The sequence below is a fragment of the Acinonyx jubatus genome, chromosome E3 (genome assembly GCF_027475565.1).
Source record: "Acinonyx jubatus isolate Ajub_Pintada_27869175 chromosome E3, VMU_Ajub_asm_v1.0, whole genome shotgun sequence".
Taxonomy (NCBI): Eukaryota; Metazoa; Chordata; class Mammalia; order Carnivora; family Felidae; genus Acinonyx; species Acinonyx jubatus.
In genome coordinates this window covers 35,912,565-35,936,838 of record NC_069398.1, presented here as the reverse complement: position 1 = coordinate 35,936,838, position 24,274 = coordinate 35,912,565, and the positions used below count along the sequence as shown (strand labels likewise).

The following is a 24,274-nucleotide window of genomic DNA, read 5'->3' as shown; positions in this document are numbered from 1 at the left end:
GGAGGGGATGGGCTGGGGGAGTGTCCCCAGCATCTGGATGCTCACCTCAGGCACCCTGGTCCCAGGCGGAGACAAACTGTAGAGGGCAGTGACCTGCTTTGCAAATGGCTGTTGCTACAAAGCAGGGTGAGTGACGGTAGAGCAGAGGCCACTCACAGATACCCAAAGCCCTTTGGTGAATGACAGCCGTCCCTCGCCCAACGGGGCTCATGGCTCAGAAGCACAGATCGGGCCTGGGAAGTACAGCCTTCTGTGGAGGGTGGAGGGTGGGGTAGCCAGAAGAGAAGGGCAGTCGTGTTCTGGGAGTGTTTGGAATGGGCCCCCCCTCCCCAGACACCGTGAGAGCCTCAGGCCATCCTCCTCCTCCCCTCTCCCACGCATCCTGTCCTGTCCCCATCACGTCCACAGGCTGCCTGGGCACCGCGCTGCCCCCCATTGGGCTGGGAGCCCAGCCCCATGGGGCAGGAGTCGGCACAGTCCCTGAGGAGTTCAGGAGACCGCGGGGTCTTCGCACATTTGGGGTTTTCGACATTTATTATGAAACCCTGCCCACTACCTAGACTCCAGAATCAACCCTGGATGCTTGGCCTCTCCCACACGTCTGTCTCCTTCCCACCCACCGGGCACCATCAGCCCATCGCGTTTCACTGGACACAAGTAAGTCGCAGACATCAGTGGACGTGGGGCCCCAGGGTTGCACGCCGCACAGCACTAACTCGGGTCCGGTATCTGTCTGGGGTAAAACGTGCCCCACAAACCCCAAAGACACAGGAGGTGAATTCTGACAGACGCACAGCGTAGTTCCGGCCCCTCGGGACTATCGTCACCCCCAGTGCCGCAGCTACGAGACACAGGTGGCTACTCTGGTGTGAACTTAAGTTAATTAAGATGAAGTTAGATGTAACAGTCCCTCACTTGCCCCGGCCACACCTCAGGAGCTCCGTGGCCGGTGGCCCAGACCCAGGGCCCACCGTCACCACAGAAACGTCTATCAGACCTCGTTCTGAAACCCGTTTTGTCCAACACCTTCTTGGAAGGATCTTGGGGAAGACCGCATACGTGACCACGTGCCACGTGGGGCTGGAGGGGTCGCGGACTGCAGGCCAGACCAGACCCCTGGCTACCTGTGCCCCTCGAGGGGCACAGACATGGCTCAGACACTTCCCACAGGCCACGGTCGCTTGCCCACTGGCAGCGTGGGCGCTGGGCTGGGCTAGGGCGCGAAGCCCCAGCCAGCCGCGTGTGGAATGGTGCAGGGTGGCGGATCGGCCATCGGCCCACATCGCTATGCGTTTTTCACGGAAGCAAACGGTTCTTTGCGCGTTCGCCTTCCTGTATGGGGCGGTCCTGACACCGCAGCCTTGGGCCTTTGAAGTATTTCAGGTCAATATTAATCAATCATCGGGCACAGACTGCGAGGAGACCATTAGCCGTCGGAGAGCCGGGCTCGGGAACGGCATTCTGCAGAAATGAGGCTGCTGCCGGGCAGGGAGAGGGGGGACCGGGCTCCTCGGGCACAAGTGGGCCCTGTTCTCCTGCCTCACGCACGTGCTGTGTGGCCTCAGCCAAGCTGTCTGACTTCTCTAAGCACCAACCTTCCCAGACCCCTGGTCAGAGGGAGATTCCCATCAGCCTCGGGGGTGGGCGAGCCCAAACCTAGGAAAGGGCCCACAAAGCCCCGCACGCTCTGGGCCGGCTGACCGCCGGGCCCGCCCCCACGGCGCCCCAGCCCTGGCCTGGACCTCAGGCAGAGATGCCCAGACCGGCCTCGGCTGGACCAGGCGAGACTCCCTCCAGAACGGCTTTCACTGGTCTGCACCCCATCTTCGGGGCCCAGAGCGGGACCGCGGACGGGGCCTGTGGGCTCTGCGTGGACGTTGAGTACAGCACGGCAAGCTGAAACCCGTTTAATAAAGTCGGTTCTGTCCCCCCGGCCCCCGCCCCAGTGATCCTCCAACGTGGCCTGAACAGCAGATTCGAGGGTGGAACCCTGTGCCCCCTGGGGGCTCCCTGACGAAATGTGAGCCAGTTCCCTCCCTTGTCGCGCGAGTATACCTCTGGGCACTCAGGAGCCCCCGCCTGGGCCCCCACACTCTCAGGACGGAGGAAGCAACGAATCCGTGAGCTGGAGATAATCACAGTTGTTACTATCACATTACATTAAAAGCAAAAGCGAGGAACTTTCCAAACCCCTCATTTTCCAAGTATCTGGACTGGCTGTGCCACTCTCTGTGCTGAAGGTAATCTACGAGTCTCATAGCCTCAGGGCGGGTGTGCCCCTGCCCGTCTCCTCCCAGAGCTGGTACCTCGCTTCGGCAGTTTGGAATCAGCCACGTGGGAGGGAGTATTTACCCACAGAAACTGGCAGGCCCTCCATCGGGGTTTTCTTCCCCAAAGAGCCAGGAGTCGGTTACCAGCACACCAATGAGCCATCCGGGCCTCGGGCCACGCCCGTTGGGAGGCTGCCTGTCAGAAAACAGGTGTTGTTCGTGAAAGGTAAACCGAGGCACGGCCAAACCAAAAGTGGGTCGGCAGGCTCCCTGGAGCCACAGCAGAGCAGGGGAACCACCAGACCGGCTGTGGCCCCAGGAGCTGCCTGGCCAGCTGAGATCACTCGTCCTCCGGTTCGAGCGCAGGACCCTGGCTCCACTGGCTGCCTGCGGAGCACCGGGCCTCAGAGCCTCCAGTCTGGCGTCCTGGCTAAGTGACCGTCTCACTGCTCCCCAGGCTGAAGCAGTCTCCAGACTCACTCAGCCCAGGGGAAGGGAAGCGCTCAGAGCGTTTGACTTCTGAAAGTTGCAGCATCTAGGAAAGGCCAGAATCATCCCTTCAACGGCCCCCACCGCCTCCAGGCTCCCTGGGTCCACTCACGCCCAGCAGGAAGGCCACCAACCTGGGAAAAAGCTGGGCCTGACAGGGACCAGCGGGTGGAGGGGTTGGGTGGCCACAGGGACCTTCCTCCCTCTCAAACTGGTGAGCGCTCTGCCCAGCCAGGACGTGGGGGCCTCTGACAAAAAGACTGGCAGGTGGGGTGGCCGTGGCCCCCCTCCCCACGGCCTCCAGACAGTCTCTGGCCCACAGAGGAGTTCTGTGTGGCCTCTGAGGGGGGCCAGCACCCACACCCTCAGACTGGCAGCCTGGCAGGCCCCGTGGTCCTTGGAAAGAGAGGCTGGGGCCAGGACAGAGCAGAGCTGTGGAACTGAAAGGGCACAGGCCACCGTGGGCGGCGAACAGGGAGGCAGACAAGGGAGCTGGGCTGCTGGGCACCGGGAGTCGGGACACAGGGACCTGGGCGCCAGGGCCAGTGGTCCGTGGGCTTGAGAGCCGGGGGCTGGGGGCCAAGGACGGGCCGACTGGAGGTCTGGGGGACACAGAGTTAAGACCAAGGGCCACCAGTGGTGTGGGTGGCCGGCAAGCTGCAGGAGCACCGAAGGGCTGCGGCCAGGAAGCTCAGAGCTGGGGGGCTGCAGATCAAGGGACTGGGTGTGCAGGGTCAGGACACTCAGCCTCGGAATGGAAGAGGCCAACAGCCCAAACTCTATACAGCCCTGCAAAAGCCACGGACCGTCTCACCCGCAGCTAAGCAGGACCTGAGGGCTCTAGCGGTGTGACCTCGGGCAAATCACCCGACGGCTCACTGCAGAAGCAACCTGCCCGCGTAGACTTTCAGCGTGGAGACTGGCTGGTGTAATAACCCCGCCCGTGAGGCTGCTGAGGCGGCTGGGGAAGTGTGCAGGGAAGTGGGCAGGGGCCCCTCCCTGCCCGCTCTCCACGGGGCCCTGTGCTCCTTGGGCCCGTGGGTCAGCTCAGTCTGTCCCAGGCACAGTCTGCTGCCCCTGCCATCATGGGAACGACGGCTTGGCGGCCTCTCTTCTTCTGACTCTGTGAAGCCCACTACAGATCACACAGGGCACCCCCAGATCACTGGCCCCTGGTCCCCGCCCCTAACCCTGCTGTTTAATACTCAGCCCGGGAGTGAGGGTGAGGAAGGCGGGGTAGGAGGGGAAGGAGGGCGAGGGAGACCCGGCCGGCCGGGAGGGGTCGGGCCCTAGAGCACCACAAGGGCAGCAGGTCGGGGCGCCCCTCCTGGGTCCAGCTTGCCGGGGGCAACCTGGGACTGTCACCTCAGTGAAACACTAGGCTCTCCTCCCTCCCCTGGGTCACCTGTACGGGCCCTTAAATAACCACCCCGGCGGCAGGTGGGCCAAAACCACTGCCCAGGCGCAGCCACGGGTCAGCAGGCTCTGGTCTGGGGGGGAGCAGCAAGGAGCCGAGGGCGGGTGGTCCCTCTGTGGGCATGCCACCCTGAGTCTCGGAATTGGGGATTCTAGGAACTTCGGTGGCCCATCTCCCATATGGGCCGACTGAGTCTCAGAGAGACTAACCTGGGGCCCGACGTGGAGGCACCTGGGACGCATAGTGGGCCCACCCCAAACCCACCTTCTCCACCTGCCCAGGGCCCGGCCTGGCCTGCAGGTCTCCCTGGGCACTTGTGGCACCTGCAGGGCCTGGGACAGAGGAGACGCCTGATGGAACTCAGACCTCAAGACGGCCAGAGGCACGGTTCCCCTGTTCTGGGAGTCCAGACCCCCTGACCTGGAGCCCTGAATCCCAGCCAAGTCTCAGGTTGTCGGGCCACAGAGTTGCCAGGTGACAGCTGCCCACACAGGCCAGCGCAGGTCAGACAGAGCAACCAGACTCCACACTGGGCCGGGGGAGGCCCCTCAGACGCCCCTGGACCGCCCTCTTCTCCCGGCCCGAGTGTGAGGGGCAGAGAGCGTCCAGAATGCAACACGTGCCTTCCACAAAACCTCCAAGAGCGTATGGGCCATGCCAGGTGTGCAATGTGGGGACAGACAGACGATGGAGTCCCCCAGACCTCCCTGCTCCGTCTGTGAGACGGGGCCAGGTGTGGCTCCCTTGGCCAGTGCCCTCACAACGTTGGCCCAGGGCCCGCCCCCGCTTGCAGCTGGGAGCCCCCCTCCCCAGTCCCACGGGGAGGCCCTTCTGTATGCTGGAGCAGGTAGGGTGCTGCCCCCAGAGGCCCCACACGAGGCACCCTTCCTCAGATCCAAATCTCCCTCCCACCTCCTCCCCTAAACACGTGCTGTCTCTCACAAGCTGGATGAGGGACCAGTTTTCTGAATGGAGGTCAGGGTGGAGGGGAAGGGGCCTGGGCCACTGGCCAGTGGGGTCACCCCGGCAGGCTGCTCTCCTGGGGGACAGTAGCACCCACTTCTCGGGATGGAAAGAACCGAATTCGACAAGTCCGGTAAAATGTTCCATCCAGGGCCCTGACTCAGGAAAAGTCACCCATCACGCTGTCTGGTGACGATGACTCCTTGTCACCGGACCTCACGCCTGCTGCCTCCAGAGCTGGCGGGAACAGGCCGGACGGACGGGGAGCGGCCTTTGGTGTCGACAATAAACAGAGCCCTGCTTGCCCGGCCGGGGTCTGAAAGCCCCCTCCGGAAGAAAGCCTGGAGCAGGGCCGCGCTCTCGCGGGGGAGCGTCACCCACCAGGGGAGGCGGACAGGCTGCAGACAGAGACCTGGCGGAGGGGGAGCCGGGCCGGGAGGCTCACAGGCCTGAGGGGCCGATCCCAGGCTCAGCCCCGAGCTCCGGGGACGTGTTATTTATGTAAGCCGCAGTTTTCTAGGCGCATAGTAATTTTCACCTCCCTCCCTGTCAACCAGAAGACAGGTTTTCACCTTAAAGTCGTAGCTGATGAGCAACCGAAATAGGAGGAGAGGTGTCTAAATGAAAGTAATTTCGCAAAGGGGCTTGACTGACATGTGACGACAATAAAGTCAGGATGAGGTCCGGGCTATCAAAGCAGCCCCAGGCGGACCGGCGAGAACGGGCACGTCCCCAGGAAAGGCCCGCTCACTCCTCGCTTGTCTGTCTCTCAGGGTCCAAAAGCTCGAACCAACAGGCACAGTGCTCGCTGTTTCAGGGTGTTTCTCTGTAAACACTTTCTAAGTCCCAACAGAAGTTTGATTACAGTTTGGGTGAGACGGAAGACGAGAGGAAGAAACCATATTATTCAGCAATTAGAGTCGCTTTCCTCTCTGCACATGGCACATCACTGCATTGCTTATGCTCTCCCCCCGTGGGTCCTGACAAATCCCCTGGCCCACGTCCTGCAGTCCCTAGGCAAGATGCCCCTCCGCGGTGACAGCGTGCTTGCGTGGAAAGCGCGACCTCGGGGGTCGGGCCTGGCTTCAGCAGCTCTGTGGCTCAGTCACTGTGCTGCCTTTAGAGAAAGAGCCGACCTGGAAGGAAGAGCTCTGCTTTCTCGCCTGTGAGCGAGGGGAGGAAACCTACCTGCAGGGCTTCCGTGTGAATCCAACGAGGGCATTCAGGGCACGGGCATCAAGCGACAGCTGTGGGCGAACGTCAGGCACACACGTGGCGCTGTGTGGAATAGCATGCAGTGCTCAGAGGCAGCCCCGTGGAGGAGTGGTCTCAGCTCAGAGGCCCCCACTGCCCCACAGACCCGGCCCCTCCGTCCTGGCCTTCAACAGACAAGGGGGCCTCCGCCTCGCTCTCTGAATGCATTCCTGAGTCTGGGATCTCACGGGGAAGTCTGGAAGGGGTGGCTCACTGGGTGGCCCACTTGTAAATCTTGAACAATGACATGTGGCTCAGTTTCCCTCCTACAAGATGGACTGAGCCACCTCCCGAAGCCGTGGGAGGCTAATGAGTCAGTGTTTGTAAAACGCTTTGCGGATCAGATGAAAGGGGCTCCGGGAGGGGGAGCTGCCCGTCGGGGGTGATTATCGTGGGCGCACAGGCACGCTCACCCCTGCTCCCTGCGCCCCACACGCAGATCTCAGCACGGGGCCCAGGCGGTGGGAGCCCTCCCACCTCGCACCTGCTCCCGGTGGGGCCATGGGGCCTGGCCCGAGGGTGGCCAGGAGGGCCCTGCACACAGCTGTGCGGTGGCTGCTGCCCCCAGAGCCGGGGGGTTGCAGGGAGGTTGGCCGCGGGGAGGTTGGCTGTGGGGAAAGAGCAGGAGGTGGCGGCTCCCCTAACCCCCTGTGTTGGGCCACGTAACCCCCCGCCTCGTTCATAAACCAGTGCACAGGGGCTCTCTCTGCACAGATCCGTGGGCAGGACACCCTCTCCACGGGCCGCCGGGGCCGGTGCTATTCCAGAAGCGTGTCTGAGAGCAGGTAAAGGAAGCGCGTCCCACTGCAGCCAGAGGGCCGCCCGCCTTCCCACCAGACACACGCCCTGTGGTCGCGGCAGCAGGAAAGGCCTCAGGAGTGGCATGGGGTCACAGTGGTCCTCCAGCCGCCCAGACCTGCACCCCCGCTCGGCTCCGAGGGGTCCGCCTGCCGCCCCGGACCTGCACCGCAGCTCGGCAACGAGGGCCCTGGGACAGTCGGACAGGTGGCCTGGGGGGAGGTGAGCGTGAGGGCCAGATACAGGAGCGGCGTCGAGTCTTGGCCCTGAGAAGGTGAAAAAAAATACCTTCTGAGAGGGTTTTATTTGGGTCCCAAGCTGAAATGACAGCAGTCTGGATTGCTGGGTTGAGGTTCAGGGTGGAAATTACATTTTATTGTTCCTTTTTAGGCGATCGAATGCAGACCCGGGCAATTTTAGAGTTACACCTGCAGTTCCCCTTGGGCCCGTACTGGACGCTCTGACCTCAAGAAACTGCCCGGACTAGTGTCAGGACTGGGCCTTGCCTCCCGGGTTCCGTAGGGAATGAATGAATGAATGAATGAATGAATGAATGAATGAATCCCCTTGGGGAGAACCAAGCTCAGAGAGCAGAGGACCCACGGGGCAGGTCACAGGTACCTGATGCATAAAGATAGCCCTGTCCTTTGGATTTTATTTATTTATTTATTTATTTTATTTGTTTTAATTTTCTTTTTAACGTTTTATTTATTTTTGAGACAGAGAGAGACTGAGCATGAACGGGGGAGGGGCAGAGAGAGAGGGAGACACAGAATCGGAAGCAGGCTCCAGGCTCTGAGCCGTCAGCCCAGAGCCCGACGCGGGGCTCGAACTCACGGACGGTGAGATCGTGACCTGAGCTGACGTCGGACGCTTAACCGACCGAGCCACCCAGGCGCCCCGTGGATTTTAAAACTTAAACTGCGCTATGGGCACGGACACTGCCCTAAACCAGCCCATTTCCTGGAGAGCCGCCCCCGCCCCCTCAGCTCCCGCCTGGCAGAGGCTTGTCGTCCAGCAGGAAGGCCCCCGGTGAGGTCAGAGGCTTGGGGCCACTTGCACAAAGACCACAGAAACGCCAGATGCCTCAGAGAACCCACCTGCCCGGCTGCTTTCCGGAACTCCCTTCTCCAGCCCCGGGGCCGCGTCCTGCTTCTGCGGCCAGAGGGACCCGGGCTCACCACCCACGGGCAGTAACCCAGAGCCCCCGGCCCATCCATCACTGTCAGGCCCCGAGACCGGCCTGGCTGCCGCTGCTTCTGTCGCGCACAAGGCGTGAGGAGAGGGGTCGCCTGGGGCCAGCGCTGGCAAGGGCGCTGTGGGTCCCACCGAAGGTGCCTTGCCAAACGCACACTGGCTTGCTCTGGCTGGAAGCCCAGCCTCCTCGGGGTCACACGGCCCGACCGGGCTGAGACAGGGGCTCCTCTCCCTGTGCGGCCCCAGCTGGACAGAAGCCCTGAAGTGGCGGGTGCTGGGACTCAGGCCTGCCTCCGCCTTCACCATGGTGACCAGCTGGCAGCCCGTCTCGGAAGCACCTGCTAAGGGCCAGAACTCCTCGGGGGCCATGAGGCGGGACCCCACTTCTAGACCACTGGAGTCCCTCTGCGAGCTGCCCTGTGGGCCGGCCTGGGGACGTGGGAGGCCCCTGCCCCAAGGAGTAGTGCAGGATGGCTCTGGTCCCCATGAAAGACGAGGCCTCACTCTGCTTTGGGGCCATGGAGGCAGGAACAGCTTGAGGCCCACCCACCCCAGGTGGGGGAACAGCATAGTCCTCGAACTGCTATGGCCGTGGTCCTGCCCCAGGCGGGGGGACAGCCCTGTCCTCGAGCTGCTATGGCCGTGGTCCTGCCCCAGGCGGGGGGACAGCCCTGTCCTCGAGCTGCTATGGCCGTGGTCCTGCCCCTGTCCATGGGTGATAAACCCAGACCCTAAAGATCTACACCTACGGGGACCCTAACAATGGTCTGACCCGACTGCTCCCTCCATAGATGGAGAAACCAAGGCCCAAAGAGAGCTGGGCCTCTAGGCTTGCCCTGATTCCTGACCCTAAGCAGAAGCTGAGGGGCACAAGCATTTATCAGACTCCCTGTGGCTGAATGCCACGTCCCTAAGACACAGAAGGGAGATGTCATTCCAGCACAGGTGAGCGTGTTAAGGCCTCCTGCTGGGCTGGCTGGACGTCGGGGGTCCTGAGTCTCTCCCGCACCCGTCGGGCAATGCCCCCTGCCAGGAACAGCAGTCACTCAAGGACAACCCTTATCTGGGGGCCCCAGTATGTCCCCCATGCCCCAGGAATGGAGAGGAACGTTGGCTGTCCTTGGACAGCACCCCGACTTGGAGTCCTGAGTGTGTACTGTTGCCCTTGCCAAGACCAAGCCCTCCCCAGCCTGCGCGTGGCCTTGGAGTGGCCAGCCAGTGTCAGGCGGGGAGGAGCCTCAGGGGTGATTCAGCACAACATTCCCATCCTGTGGCGGGAAACGGAGGCCCAGGAAACAACAGGGACTTGTCGGAGGTCACACAGGAGCCGGAGGCCCAGGTGGGTCCGGGACACCGAATCCAGGACCTGCCACACGGCCTACTGTGCTTTCCCCCAATCATCGGCAGGACAGGGAGACGGGGCCATCTCGCCATGGGACTGGGCGAGCGGATGACTCTGCTGGGGCTCCCGTGACAAAACCCTGCAGACGGGGCCACTCAAACCACAATTCTTGTCCCCCCCAGTCCCGGAGGCTGGAGGCCGTGGGGCTGGTTTCTGATGAGACTCTCCGTCTCGCAGGCCCTTCTCACTGCTGTGTGTTCACGTGGCCCGACCTCTGTGCACCCACACAGTGCAGTGGGGGTGCTCTGTGGGTCTTTGTCTGATAGGGACACTGGTCCCACTGGGTTGGAGCCCCACTCCGTGACCGCATTTAACCTCAGTGACCCCCTAAAAGTCTATCTCCAAAGACAGCCACACTGGGGTCTGGGGTGGACTTAACTCAGTCCAAGGCAGAGCATCAGGTGCTGGAATGACTCCTTCCAGGAAAGGTCCAGAGTGTTGGGCCCGCATTGTGAGGGTGGGAGGGCAGGAAGAGTCGCCCGGCCTGCCTCCGGGAGCCGCCCGTCTGCTTCCCGGATGGTCACGGGACTCGTGGGCACCCAGGAACTGGATGGGATGCCGCACGGGCTGACAGTGTCTCAGCAGAGGAGTCGGGGGGCCCTGCATGGCTGCGGAGACGAACACGGAGGTGGGGGGGGTGTCCGTGCCGCTCGTGTGCGAGCCCTCTGTGCATGCCCCTCAGGACGATCCCCATGTGGCCCCCGCAGCCCGACGTCCAAGCAGGCACTGACACACAGAAAGCCACTGGTCCCCTTCGTCACCACCTCCCTCTGGGCAGGGGTCTGATCCACAGTGGGGCCTCCCAACCCTGGGTCTAGTGCCCCTCCCCAGCTTCACCCCCCCCAATCCCAGGAGCAGCGGGTCCCGGGGGGAGGGATGAGCTCCCAGATCCAGCTGGGCGGCCCACCCGGGCTGTTCCTGGGCTGATACTTGAGCTCTGGACTGAGTTGTTCTTCCTCCACCAAGAAATCCTGGCAGAGGCCACAGAAAAGCCGAGACTCACCCCAGGCCAGAGCCAGGAGGCCCCGGGATAACAGGTCATGCTAGGGTGGCTTCCTGCCGTCCCCAGCCAGCTCCTGAATGAAATCAGGCTTGGAGAGACTCTCGGGTGTCCCAGCTGGGCCCTCAGCCACCACCAGCCCGGAGGGGCAGGTCCTCGTTGAGAAACACACACCAGAGACCAGCACCCGGGTTCAGACCAGGTTCTGGTCTTCTCTGCAAGACGGAGCCTCCCATCCATCTTGAGTGTGGGTGAGTTCACCACCGAGTGAGGGGCACCCAGCAGGTCCTCGGTAAAGTGGCCCCCAGCCCGATGTCTGCCAAAGGCTTGTGGGGCCCTCAGTCAGTTCTGCGGAATGATCCCTGGTGCTGGGCACCCCTGACACCCGCACAGCAGAGAACCCCAAGCCCCCAGCTGGACAGAGCCCCCAAGGCTGAGGCAGGTGGGTGCCGGGCCTCTACTCCCTCATGCCCCTAGGGAGTGGGTGTGAGGGCAGGAGGAGGAACCAGACAGACTGTCCACCTATCCCCACTCTCGCAGAGGGGAGCCCCAGGGGCAACAGAGTCTGTGGCATTTCCGCCCCCTATTTGCCACCACGCTCTAAGGCGCTGGAGTGTTAGCTTTATGAGGACAGGACTGTCTTGTCCCTTCATCCCCTCATCCAAGGCCTGACACCGAGAAGGTAGTAACTATTGGGCGGGAGAGTGGGGGAGCGGTGGGAAATGGGTGAGTGGTGGATGAACAGCCGCCAGGCACAGCCACGGTGCAGCGTTGTGTTTTGAGCCTCCCTGCCAACTTTTGAGACACATGCCCAAGCATTAAGAATATGCTGAGGACTTTCCAAGTTTCTTTCTTTTTCTTCTTTCAAAATGCGGTCTGCTGGCTTCCACATCAAGCAGCCCTTTCTGAATTACAGGGTATATTCCCCCAGGAAGCTCAGGCTGCGTTTCTTGGCCCTCGGAAACAGGACGTGTCTCAGTGCCTCTTCCCGAGGGCCCCCTGGAATCAAGGGGTGCAGCACCCAGGGTTCTGGCACCCTCCCACTGTGCACACACCCTCGGGGCAGGGAAACAAGGCCCACCTGCCTCCTGGGCAGTAGCCACTTGTCGGGGAGAGCAGGGGGGTGCGGAAGGGCCTCCCCTCTCCAGCTGGAGTGCTGTCCCGAGAGCCAGGGTGCTGGACCTACAGGGGGGCCGGGACGAGAACCTCCCGCGTACCGAAGAAAGACGAGACCCTACCGTGAGAGGGAGCAAGGCCACCGGAGCTGGCCCTCGCGTCACCGGGGACGCCTGACGAGCGCCCCTCAGTGTCCACGCATCCGTGTACACAGGTGAGCTTTCGAATTCGCAAATGACCCCTTTCCACTTGGAAAAGACCTGCCCCGCTCTGCTCTCCACCCTGCTGCAGCCCCGTCCGGGCCCCGGTGCTCCTCACCCTCCAGGTCTCAGCTCAGACGCCCCCAGGGAGTCGCTAATGCCCCTGGGTGAGCATCCCCAGCTGTCCCTCCCCACAGTGGTTCATCTTCCTACGACACCCAGCCCGTCACTGCTGCAGCCCAGTGCCCAACAGGCCACATGGCGGGGGGCTCAGTCTGTCCGCGGGAGCAGCCTGTTTGGCCTGATGGTTTACGAGGTTTTAGAAGAGACCAAGAACCCATCAACATATGAGCATATAAACATATGAACATATAAAGACCTGTACACAATACTCACCAAAGCTTCGTTTGTAATACTACAACCTGGAACCAGTACAAATGCCCACCAGCAGTTGGATGGATGAACAAGCATTGGACGCCCATTCTCCAGATCCATCCACCCCCGGATTCATCCATGCATCCCACGGATCCATCCACCCCCACATCCCTACTCAGGGCATGAGGAAGCTCTGGGGTGACAGCACGTTCATTATCTTGATTTTAGTGAAGGTTTCACAGGTCCGTGCTTATGTCAGCATTTAACAGATTGTACACTCTAAATACGTGTAGCTTGTTGCACATCAATTACACCTCCATAAAGCTATTTTTAAAAGGAAAAACGTGGTTTGGGGATAAAAAGATAGTCATATGAAAAAAGATTAGATTGGACCAATTCCTCACCCTTTACACCAGGGATAAACACCGATGGGTTAGACGTGCATGTGAAATAAAACAAAACCAAGCCATGATGAGAGAGATCTTGCTGGCGAAGGCTTAGCTCTGTGCCTTGAAGCATCGGTGGTTACACAAAGCTACACGCTTGATAAAATGCCATTGAACTACACACACACTGCCCTGGCACTGATTTCCTCACCTTGATATTGTGCTATCGTCGTATAAAATTCAACCACCAGGGGAAAGCGGTGAAAAGCACAACATCTCTGCTGCTCCCTTCGAATCCACAATGTTCCACAGCAAGTATTTGAAATAAATAAATAGACCAACAATTCGTAAAGGCCTAGCAGAAAACACGGATAGGTTTTTCCACGATCTCTATGTTTGAAAATATTTTTGCTTTTTAGAAAATTAGGAACTAGATAAGCAGCAATCAGGGAAAACGGCCTCGAACCATCAAAGACAGAGGGTGACTGGCAAACACAGAACGACGCAAACAGAGGACGCGTGGCCCGAAGAAGCGCGTGGGGAGCCCCAGCTCCTGAACCCCGTGAACATGGCAGGCGCAAGGTCAAACAGCTTGTCAGGGAAAATGCGGATGTTAGCGGAAAAGTGAATCTGGGGGGATGTTCCAGTCAAGTACAGTTCAGGCGACCCAGCCGCGTAAATCTACTCTTCAACTGTAAATTTTATGAAATCTATACACAGAGCAAGCATTTCCAGTGGAAACGCGGGTACGGATCGAGACGCACGGTAAGTGTAACACACGCGCCAGATCAATTTTTTTTTAAATTTTTTTTTTTAACGTTTATTTATTTTTGAGACAGAGAGAGGCAGAGCATGAACAGGGGAGGGTCAGAGAGAGAGGGAGACACAGAACCGGAAACAGGCTCCAGGCTCTGAGCCGTCAGCCCAGAGCCCGACGCGGGGCTCGAACTCACGGACCGCGAGATCGTGACCTGAGCCGAAGTCGGACGCCCAACCGACTGCGCCACCCAGGCGCCCCCAGATCAGTTTTTTAATGGATTACATGTTGAGACGATATTTTGTGAACCCAGACTTGATCACCCTGCTCTGGGTCCAAATACTCGCCCTCCGAGCGCGGGGAGGGGAGACCCTTCGCTCGCGCTCTTCTGCTGAATGTGGACACGGAGTTGTGCGTCTCGTGCTCCTGCCAACAGCCTGTGTCCCCAGAGCGCCCCGAGGATGAGGACAGCTGCGCGAGGGCGGCCGTGGGTCTCGGACAAGGTGCTGAGCGGCCGACCACCGTGGCCCCGGCCCATCTCCCGCTCCTCACGCCTTAAGTGTTGCCTATTTTGTGTCGGGTCGAGTGCAGCCAAAGCACTCCCCGATGCCCAGCAGCTCTCAAGTTTCGGGAAGGCTCCCACGGGGGTCAAGAGGTAATTTAGGAGGTACAAGGACAGGCTAGAGGAAGCTTGATACCCAGAGGGGGAAATGCAGTTAGCGTTCACGCGTAAAAGAAAGAAAAAGTGAGGTGATTTAAAGAAAAACGTTGGGTCAACGCCAATGCAGCGTAGGGCGGGGGAGCAAAACTCAAGAGGCAGTAAGCAAAGGCTGCCCAAGTGGGGCAGAATGCCTTGGTGGTGCAGGTGGGTAAGCGGAGGCCCAGCACACAGCAGCATCCCTCCCAAAGTCACCTGAGCCCAACTCCCAGCCCAGGCCTGTCTCAGTCAAGCTCCTGCCCCTCCTTCCCTCCCTCCCTTGCCCCCGTGTCTCCCTTTCCCTCCGTCACTGCCTCTCTCTCTCTTCGTCTGTTTCTGCGTCTGCCTCTCTGTCTCCCTCTGTCTGTCTCTGTCTCTCTTCTCTCTGTCTCTGCCTCTGTCTTTCTCTGTCTCTCTCTGTCGCTGTCCCCCTCCCCTCATCCCACTCTCCTCTGTCTTGGGAAGAAAGCTAGGGGACGCTGTGTCCCCTCTCTGTGCCCCCCCTGGGCTGGGCTGCCCCCACGGGAGCTGAATGAGAGCCCAGCTGGGACTCCTCAGACCTGGCGCTTTGTTCAGCTTCAGGGAGGGTGTGGGGGTCTGGGGGCGCAGCACTGGCAGGACGGGGCTCACTGGACTTCCCCCGGGCTGGCTGAGAGCTTGGATTACACAGGTTCCAGGACGGAACCTGCTAAGAGGCCAGGGCCTCCTGCATGGTGGGGGCCCCACTCAAGCCCTCCCTTCTGGGCTCGGGCAGGCCGCCCTGGAAATGACAAAGGCCAGTTAGTCACTTCCCTGGAATTGTCACATCCAGCTGCCCGGTCCTAAGTAAACAAGCCAGCATTTCGCCCAGCGTTTTTGATTTTCCCAGACACACACCGTATCCCGTGTGGCCATGTGGTCTCTCCGGGAGGGGGCTCTGGGCCTGCCCCCAGGTGGCAAGTCTGGAGCGGCCCGGCAGGAGGCAGTGGAGCGGGCCCCCCAGCAGGTGCCCAGGGTCACCCCCCCTTGCCCTCCTCCGGCCCCACCGGCAGAGCCCTTGTAATTTGGGGTGACATCGCCCTCATATTGGCCATGTTTGATGAGAATTCTCCATCGGCGGGAGGAGGGTGACATTTGTGGCAATCCCAAAATAGCCCCCAAAGCTGCCCGCCACCCCAGGGATACCCGGAAACCACGCCCAGCTAAGGGCAGAGGTCACCCAGCTCCCGGGCCTTTGATGTTCAAGGGGCCTTGAAGAAACTTCCAGAAGAGGAGCGGGGCCACAGCTCCGCCAGCGCCTGGTTCACGGGAGCCACGGCGGAATATCTACAGAGGGAACAGATGAACGATTGACTGGATGAAGGAACGAAGCTAGAAAAATGGAACGTGAAGAAACGAGTGTCCCTGGGGCCTCTGGCGGGGACGCCCGGCAAATGTGGTCGGAAGCGTGGCCTCCAGAACTGTGGGAGGTGGACCCCCGCTCTCAGCTGGTGTCTGCTCCCTGGTTAGGGCAGCTCCAGGACACTGAATCACAACAGCGCCTGGGCGTGCGATGCCCACCAGCATGTCACCCTGCTCAGGGAAGGACTGGCGTCGCCCCATCGGAGAGACGGGAGCGGCTGCAGGAGGATGCGCCCAAGGTCACACAAGGTCTCACGCTGCCCTCTCAGCGCCGGTCGCGGGGCCCTGGGCGTTATGCCTCAGCACCACATCCGCCACGGGACCGTCCTGGACCCTGCGCCCTCATGGTGGTGTAAGGGCTCCACGCGTGTAGCCACGGACACCTGCCACGTGCAGACGTGGGCACGGCAAGCTCCAGGAGGAGAGTCGCAGAACTGTAGCCCTCTGCCTGGCCGCCGCGTCCCTCCCGGTTCCTTCCCAGGTGCGGAGGAGCCTGGGGGCCCCGCGTGTGGCCTTGGGGCCCAGGAGGCACGTCCCCACCCTCTCCACCGACGGCCACGGTGGGGGCTCGAGAGTCAGGACCCACCTCACAGCCTGGCGCGGGCGTGTTCTGGGCGTGTCTTCCGCTCCCGGAAGACAGCGAGGGGGTGAGGACGACCCCGTCCTCTGGGCCGCCCAGAGGTCACAGCCAGGACCTTGCCCCGCCTGTGTCCCTTTCATCCGGCGGCCAGCCAGAGCTGTGGGGGCAGGGCCACAGAGGTGCCCAGACCCAGGCAGAGAAAATGCAGGCGCGTGTGGGAAACCCTGGAAACCCAGGAAAAAGCGACGTTACGTTCGGCAAACGTGTGTGTTGTGTGTTTTGTCCAAGACACATCTGTTTATCGGCTGGCCTGTGAGCCCCCATTTCACAGACGAAGAGACCGAGGGCAGAGAGGGGTGAGCCACACCCCAAGGTCACCACACCATGGTAAGGAAAGACCCCCATGTCAGCCCCCAGTTGTGTAAGTCATACCTTCCTGTTATGGTCAGTGCTGTTTGAAGGGAGTTACTTATGGAAGATGAAGTCCACGTGGGGTCATGTCCCCCGTGGCGGGCACCTCTGTCCTGCCTGGGGCTGCCGCTCCCCGGACCGCCTGGATGCTGGATGCCTGTCCTGCCAGCGAAGCCCGGTCTCCCCCCAACCCTTCCACGCACGGGGGCCGTGGCCGTCCTGAGACTCGGGGAGGGGAGTAGATGAGCCAGGTCTGAGTTCCTGACCACCGAACCACACTCAAGAGCGTGCCGCGCTCTGGGCAATGCGGGGGGAATGGACCGGCAGGACGTCGATCCCCTCTCTGAGCCTCAGTTCCCCTGCCCCTCACTTGGGCTCCCGCTAGAGAGTTCCGAGGCTCCTGGCCCCAGCCGCCCACCCGAGACCAGCACAGCGGGTGCACAGACCCACGACAGGGCTAGACTTCCATTGCCGGGTGGGCTGGGGTCTAACGGGTAACCTTCCCTGTGCCTCCCAGGAAGGAGACTGTTCCGTGAGCTTCTGCCCCTACACCCGCAGGGCGGCTGGCGGGAGGGACACTCCCTGGCCGCCCGCCAGCCCCCCGGCAGGCCTGCGGGTGACTTCTGGAGCCTGGCCAGATGCCGTCACACGTCCCAGGGGCCCCTCCGCATTCTTGGCTTTTGTTTCCGATGACGCGGGGTCCCCCGGAAGAGGGGAGTCATGGCGGGGAGGGGCCTCGGCGTGATTCCAGATCCTCACCGGGACATCAGGCCCTGAGCCCAGTGGCAGGAAGGGGCCGCACAGGCCCACGTGCAGAGCACAGGCCGGGGGGCTGAGGCCCTGAGGCCCGGGTGCAGGGAGAGCAGGACAGCCCAGGCCTCGGGGCACACGGGGGCCGGGGAACCCGGCTGGGTGGCTCCGGCCCCACAGTCCACTCCCCTGGCTGTGGGCGTCGGCGGGGCCCCTCCGGGTTACAGGCAGCAACAACTGTGCCCTATTTATACCATTGCTTGACTGTCCATGGGCTGCGGCCGGCAGATCCCGACCAGGATTCCGCTGTGATCGGTTTACATTTAAAATAAATGTTTCCTTAACTCGAGTCCGATCTCCGGCAATGAATTTCGGGAAGCGGGGAGCCAGGTCCAGCCTGCAAGAGAGGCCTCGCTGCTGGGCACTCGGGGACAGCAGCGACGCGGCCAGCAAGAGCGGTCCCCCGACCCTCCTGTACCCCGGGGGCTCCGTGCACCCTGGAGCCTCACGCGCCAGGTGACCCCGAGGCAGTCCTGCCCAGCCAGCCTCCACGCCAGCCTCCCTTCTCCCCGCCGGAGTCCCGGCTTCTGCACGCCTCAGACACAGTTCCTCACCCGGCCCTGCCCACCTTACAGACGGCTCTGGAGCCTTCCCAAGGCGGGCTGTGAGAGAGACTAGCTCGAGGCACATGGGGCCTTGTTTTCAGGCACCCCGACGGATGCCAGTGGGTCAGATTGAACTTCATGGCTCTTGCCGAAGACGCCCCTGACCTCCTTGCTCTAAATGCAAAGGGACTCTCAGAGTTCGCTTGGGGAACACAAAATGCAGCCTCCTAACCATGATGGCAGCAGCCTGAGCTTGGCTGTGCCTCAGGATCCAGTCCTGTCGGTCTCGGCCCCAGCACGCCCCATGGAAGGCAGACGGGGAAGAGGCCGGGGGCAGCTGAGGTGTGCTCACGGCCACCTGCTCCTTTGAGCAAAGATCGGGGAGGGGACCACGAAGACGGCCCTGGCTGGGCTCCCAGTGAAGCCACCAAAACCCCCAGACCGATGAGCAAAGCCTCCAAGGAGGCTCCTCAGTGCCCCTCTCTGTCAACCCAAGCTCTTGGAAAGGCTTCTTCTCGGCCGGATGAGGCCCCTGGGCCCCTGCTCTGAAGAGGGGCCCGGGTCATCAGCCCCTGCCTCGGGGGGTGGCACGCAAGGCCAGAGCTCGGTAAGACAAGGGCACTTGTCTCGTGTGTGAAGAGCGTCTGAGCCCGACGAGGCCCAAAGGGGCCGGTCCAGCTCCAGCCGAGGAGCCAAGCCCTGATGCAGGTGTCAGGGACCCCGGGTGGTCCAGGGAAGGGGAGGGCGATGGGGACCCCGCCTGCATCCCACCCCAGCCTCCAGCAGCCCTGCCCTGGGGACCCAACTTGCTTCCAGGCCTCACGGTTTTGAGGACACATGACACCCCCAGCCACCTGAGGGAAGCCTCTGCCCAGGGGAGACGTGGCAAGGTCATGGGCGGGGCTGGCAGGGGAGGCGGGAGGTCTTGGTCAGCCGAGGCAGGCGCTGGGCCAGGCTCCCCTTCCTTTGCAACCCTGTTGGGGCTGCAGTGCTCATTACCTCCCCTCCGCTAGGGCGAGGGACTCCAGCCTTGAAACCCACAACTACTGTGCCCCGCTTGGGGCGCTCTTCTCTCCAGACAAGGGGGTCTTGGCGGGGCGGGGGGGGGGGGGGGGAGGGGGGGGGTAGTAAAAGCAGCCCATGTGACTGAGTGCCCACTGGGCACCAGGCTCTGTGCCTAGAGCCTCACCCTCTGAGGTGGGTGTGCTGTGATGCCCATCTGACAGAGGAAGAAACTGAGGCTCGCGGGGCCAGGGGCCAGATGCCGGCATGCTGACTTCCGAGGCCCTGTGCTGGATCACGGTGATGTCGGGACGGTGGCGACATTGGGTGAGGACTGTGTCCCGAGAAAGGCAAAGACGTGGTCTGATCCCAAGGCCGCCTCTCAGGCAGCGGGAACCACAAGCGTTTCGTTTCCAAGCCCAGCAAACCCTGGAGGCCACTGTGTGTCCCACCAAGTGCTGCGGTGACCTGGAACTCACGGCCTAGCGGAGGAGGCAGAGAGTGGGTAGGTGGCCCCGGTGCCTGCGGTCAGGGCTACGGAGCTGCAGGAGAGCAAGGGAGGGCCCAGTGTCTGTGGGCTGGGGTGCTTCGGGGACAGCTCGACCCAGGAAGTGCTACCAAAGCTGGGTTTTGAATGCTGAATAGGAGTTTTTCTCCGAGGAGGAGCGTTCCAAGTGCAGAAGACAGTATATGCGAAAGTGTGACGTCTGTGAGAGCGTGCTGAATGCCAAGTGCGTCGAGGGGCTCGTGCATCAGGAGGGGAAGTCGAGGGGGAGCCCCGTGTGTATGGCAGTGGCAGAGACAGGATCCACTGTCCCGGCCCCAGCTCCCCCGCCATCCTGGGGCCCCTCCCGTCTATTTGCAAACATCCCCTAGAGGCCTCTCACTGCGGACCGGAGGTGGTGCAGGACAGGCACCCACTCGGCGGGGGCCAGAACTCCCGAGGCCAAGACAGCAGGCACTTCCTGGCTCTGGGCTCAGATCCCGGGGGAGGCTGGGAGGGGCACCCAGGGTGGCATTCCAACTCCTACTACACAATTTGTCCATTTCCTGCCCTGGCTGCAAATTTCAACCATTCCCTCACAGGCCATCTCCGGCCTCTGCCCACTGCCTGGCCCTGCATTGACCCTGGAACCGGCCAGGCCCTCAACCAGCATCCTGGTGCGGGCACGGGTGCCAAGCCAGAGTGGTGGGGAGACTGGGGTCTCACGCGGTCTGTGCCTCCCTGGGCCACGTGCCTGGCCACGGCGCCACCTGCTTTTGGCCGTGTGGGGCTGGTGCCAGAGGCCCTCTAAGGTAAGAGGCGCCGGCCAGAGGTGGGACGTGGGCTCCTGCTACCTGCTGAGGGTGGGCCTCTACCTGTTAACCCTGAAAGCGTGGTCCCTCCTCTCGGGGAGGGGGGCCTTGAGGGGGGCCCAGGCCTGAGGCGTCAGCGTTCCAGGTCCAGCACTCAGATGCCCAGCACCCCACTCCCCGGCAGGCCGACCTAAACAGATCCCGGGAGATCTGGCAGGGATCCTTCTGGAAACTTGAGAGAGCAGAGCACTCCATCTCTGCGGGGACCCTCTCTAAGCTCAAAGATTGCCCCGCCCTTAAGAGCATTATCCTGGAGACCAGGTGAGGGCGTCCGGCCTCCCTTGCAGCTAGAACGCAGTCCTGCGAGCTGGGCCCCGCACGTCTGGGCCCCGAGCAAGTCTTCTGGGGAAGCTGGGAGCCCCGGGGACCCCCTCTTGAGGGCCTGTGGCCTGCCAGCAGCCCAAGGCCTTTGGGGTGTGTTCAAGTCCTGTCCACAGAGTCTGGGGGCTACCCTTAATAAGTGATCCTTAACAAGTGTCCTTGGGCATAAACCAGCTGAAATGGGGCCTGCTGCTGGCAGCCAAGAATTTAACGCAGGCTGACGCCGGTTGGGAAGCTAGGTGCCGGGGCCGACGGGCACTCTGTGGATGGTGGCAGCCTTGTATGGTGCCCACCCAGCCTGGAGACCCCCTCCCCGCCCCGCTCAGCTCCCATTTCCTGGCCCCAGCCTGGGCCTGCCAGGAAGGACCCTTCCCCGATGCCCTAGAGGGGTCGATCTCTCTTCGTCCCCAGAAGCAGGCACCCAGCTGAGCCCCTAGGTGTGGGAGCGGAAGACCCCTGCCTCCCAAACCCCGTGTTGAGAACGGCAGGCGCTGGGAGGTCCCCGGCGCCGTGAGAAACCCCAGAAGAACCCTCGGGGGTTCAGGCCCCCCCCCCGCCCCGAGCTGGGCCAGACCTCCAGCTCCCAGTTACAGCCCCAGAGCATGCTCCCCGGGGCCTGAGGAAAGGCTATCAGTGGACACGTCCCATCTGGGGACACCCGTGACCTGGCCAGGATGGCAGGGTCCCAAGCGTGCCCCGCGGTCACCTCACGCTGGAATTTGCACGGCAGGCCCAAAGGATCCGGCCATGTCTCTAATCGGGGGATACCATGGCTCTCCGTGTGATGTGAACCCACTGACCACCAACCAGCGACCTCATTCTGTGGTCTGGCTGTGCCCGAACAGCTCCATCCTGACCGTGGGGGAGGATTCGCTGAGAAGGTGCCCCGAGAGGGAGGGGAGAGTCCCAGCTCACCCATCTTGCTGCTCCCACTGCCATACCAGTGACCAGCCATCTGTGCGGCATGGGGCTTCAGGAAGGGCAGAGAATGCCACGCGGATGCAGACCCTGGGGGCCACCCCGCCAAGGGGGAGCCAGGAGAACACAGGGTGTGATGTGGGGCCAAGCTCACATAAAGGGTGTGTTCATCCAGGCCGCGTGGGGCTGGGCGCCCTCCAGCCCAAGCTGTGAACCCAGACAGATTTTCCATGCTGGGGCCCAGGGCCCCCGCCAGCCTGCTGTTAATAAAAAGTCACAAGGCTCAGCCAGAGCAGCTCAGAGAGACGGGACGGCCTTCCAACACATTCTAGCTTAGTGATTTAATGGCAGAGCCGGCGTGCACTATTTATGTAATAAATCCATCCATTTGGGGGTTTTAGTATGTCAGAGGAGGCTCCTCCCCAACCCCACCCCCCCCCCCCACAAACACAGAATCCTGAGAAAATCTCATTTCACAGGTTCCCATGAAGCCAGGTGCAAAGCAGCCGTGGCCGGCGTGGAGCCCGACTCCGGGAACATCGCTGCTGGCAGCCGGAGGGAGAGCGCGAGGCAGGGCTTTCTGGGTGTGGCCGCCCTAAGGCAGGCAGGTGGCTCTCTGCTTCCCAGGAGAGGCGCCCCCCCCCCCCCCATCGCCTGACCCCACTCTGGGGGGAGGGGGTCAGCCCCTCCGGGCAGGGGCTACATCCCAGCCGAGAAGGTCCTAATTCGACTTGCTCACCGGCGACCGCACTCCTACAGACTTAGGCACTGAGGCAGATGCTTCGGGCACAGGCTTAAAACCCGCCTCCGAGCTAGACATTCAGCTAAGGTTCATGGACCAAATTTCAACTCCAGCATCAGAGCAGACCCTGGTAATCTGACGGACGCAACTCAAACAGCCCGACTACACCCCAATCTGCCCCAGGCAGCGAACCAAAGACCTCTTAGTACTTGGCTTGCAGGTGCGGGCAGAGGGCACGAGGAAACGCCCTCTTGCAAGACACCAAAGCCCCTGAGACGGGTTGAGCTCTGGGGCCTGGATCCAGGCGACTGCCCCCGAGTCTGCCAAGCACCCCCCTCCTCCATCGGCCCCCGTGATAGGCGGTCGGTTTGCTGCGAGGCGGGAACCGGGAGTCCATGCACGGTGGCGGGCTGGTCACACACAGGGCCCCCCAGGCCCCACACCCACCCCGAGAGTGAGGTTATGGTTCCCCGGGGCGGACGAGGGCACACGAGAGCCTGGGGGTGTTTGACGGGTTTGCCAAGGCGCCCCAGCCAGAAAGGGAGAGACAGCACTCAGGGCGGAGCCTCGCACAGCCCACCGCCCACCAGGGGAGCCCACTGGGCCCTGCGTGCTCTCCTCTGCTCCTGCAGGGCCCTGGGCCCGGGAGGGCGCGGGGGGCGGGCACGGGAGTCTCAGCAGGCCCGCCCCGTGACCCCGCTGTGCAGAGGCAACAGGCAGACGTGGGCCCTGCCGATGACCGACGAGGGCCCTGACTTCATGCGTGCCCCAAGAGGCACGACCAAGCGGGCCAGCTCTGCCCCGAGCCCCGAGCCCACCGACCGGCACCCCGTACCTGGGTCAGCGCCGCGATGCGCTGTCGGTCATCTGCCTCCCGGGGCCGCCAGCGCCGTCAGTCGGTAGCGAACACAACTCGCCTCTAATAAAACAAATCATCTGAGGCTGGGGAAGCCACAAGAGGAAACAGCTGTGTGCTCTTGGCTGCGAACACGTGTTTCTACGCCCATCTCCCCGCTCCCCACTCTGCTTCTGCGGAATTCCGGATTCTTGGCCATTTTCTGACGGCAGAGCGTTCTGTGCTGGGGAGAGCGGTTCCGAGGCCTCGCACACATCACCTGGTCACACGCAGGCAGAAGCCGGATCCGCAGGCCACGCTCAGTGCCCGCTGTGTGGGTGCGGAAAAGTGAGCCGTGGACCCTGACCCGACTGTACCCCACAAAGGCCGTCCCAGCCACAGATACCGACAACGCCCAAGGTGAAATGCCTCCTGTGCACAAAGGCGTCGGCCAGGACATTCAGATCGACCCTGTCCATAACTGTCACAAATCGGGACACATCCAAATGTCCACCAGTAGACGAAAAGAAAAACAATCTGGGCGGGGGCGGGGGGGGGGGGTGTGTGCCTGGGTGGCTCAGTCGGTTGAGCGTCCGACTTCGGCTCAGGTCACGATCCCGCGGTCCGTGAGTTCAAGCCCCGCGTCGGGCTCTGTGCTGACAGCTCAGAGCCCGGAGCCCGTTTCAGATTCTGTGTCTCCCTCTCTCTCTGACCCTCCCCCGTTCATGCTCTGTCTCTCTCTGTCTCAAAAATAAATAAAAACCGTTTAAAAAAATTAAAAAAAAAAAAAGAAAGAAAAACAATCTGGGGAACGCAGCGGGACCCTCATGAGAACGACAGACTGACCTGCTGATAAATTCAATGACACAGGTGACTCTCAGGGAGCAAAAGCTGTGAACCAAAAGCACATGCAGCGTGTGCACCCGTTGCTGGGAATTCTGGAGCAGAAAGCACGGGTCTGCGCTCGCTGGGGCCAGAATAGCAGCTCTCCTGATGGGGGACGGGTCCCGGGGTGCAAGGAAGTCTCCTGGGTGTCAGGGGATGCCCCATACT

The 24,274-nt window shown here is 61.9% G+C and overlaps 1 long non-coding RNA gene across 3 annotated transcripts in view; it reads right to left on the bottom strand.

Moving 5' to 3' along the window:
• LOC113594584 (uncharacterized) overlaps positions 1-23,704 on the bottom strand; it is a 58,297-nt gene extending 34,593 nt beyond the window's left edge. Inside the window, exons 1-2 of one of the 3 annotated variants that reach the window (XR_008294615.1) lie at positions 23,222-23,704; positions 6,328-6,417 (exon numbers count right to left, since the gene is read on the bottom strand). This is a non-coding gene — a long non-coding RNA (uncharacterized LOC113594584). The remainder of the gene's footprint in view (positions 1-6,327; positions 6,418-23,221) is intronic. The other 2 variants (XR_008294614.1, XR_008294616.1) reach the window with 2 other exon arrangements.
• Positions 23,705-24,274: the final 570 nt, after the last annotated feature.